We start from the raw sequence: 851 nt of genomic DNA, 5'->3' as shown, positions 1-851 counted from the left end.
GACCTGTCCCCTTTCAGATATTGAAGAATCTAGTTTCATATGATGTATGAGTTGATCTTGTTCCAGTTAGTAAGGAGAGGATTATTCCTCCTCAACCTCACCCCCTTTAAATGGATATGTTCACTTCCCTATTTCTGCTTCCTGGGTATTGGGTAGTCTTCCTGTTAGCTCAGAGCTATAAATTGCGTAGGGAGTCTGCAGAACACTTGCCTGACTCCGTAGCCGACTCCTTCGGCTTTTTCATTGCTGCTGGACATGAGCCGAGACACACCTTACAGAATCCAGGTGTGGCTGCCATGAGATCACCTGGCATAGGCGGGACAGAACTACTGTAAAAGCAACAGGCCCCTGAAGGCATTGAGATCTGCTCACACTTTCTTCCTACCACTTTGCAGAGACTGAAGACATCAGGAAAGATCAGCTGCAATTGGGGGTAATGAGGAAAACCCTTTGCTTTTCTGCTCGCTTTTCTCTTGCTCTTCGCATTTCCCCCCCAGCATTGTGCATTTAACTAAAGATGTGTCCTTTCTAGTATGTTCAGATATGTGGTTTCTAATGCACTCAGTAATCTTCTTGGGAATTTCAGTGGGACGAAAGATTGGAAAGATTTTAGAGGATCGTTGAGGTCTACAGGTCTAGACTTGAGTACTGTGCTAAAAACCACTGACTCGTGCTCTGTCCAGGGCACTCAGCTCTCTTCATTGTGCAAAACTTACATCAGTTTCCTGAAGTTGCATGATGCCTCCAGAGTGTTTCTGATTGTACAGATCACACAGGTATGGGGGCAATTTTTTCTTGCTTTTTGTTTTTCCTTGTAGGACATCTCAGGAATATGGGGTGGTATGTAGGGA

The 851-nt window shown here is 44.9% G+C and overlaps 1 protein-coding gene across 2 annotated transcripts in view; it reads left to right on the top strand.

The window, feature by feature from the left end:
• The first annotated feature begins 358 nt into the window (after positions 1-358).
• TNS4 (tensin 4) overlaps positions 359-851 on the top strand; it is a 53,283-nt gene continuing 52,790 nt past the window's right edge. For both annotated transcript variants that reach the window (XM_015422584.1, XM_015422583.1), the window contains exon 1: positions 359-433. The gene's annotated coding sequence lies outside the window, so the exon portion shown is untranslated. The remainder of the gene's footprint in view (positions 434-851) is intronic.

This window comes from Gekko japonicus, unplaced genomic scaffold, assembly GCF_001447785.1.
Source record: "Gekko japonicus isolate JY-2015 unplaced genomic scaffold, Gekko_japonicus_V1.1 scaffold1613, whole genome shotgun sequence".
Classification (NCBI taxonomy): Eukaryota; Metazoa; Chordata; class Lepidosauria; order Squamata; family Gekkonidae; genus Gekko; species Gekko japonicus.
This window is presented reverse-complemented; position numbering and strand designations above follow the sequence as displayed.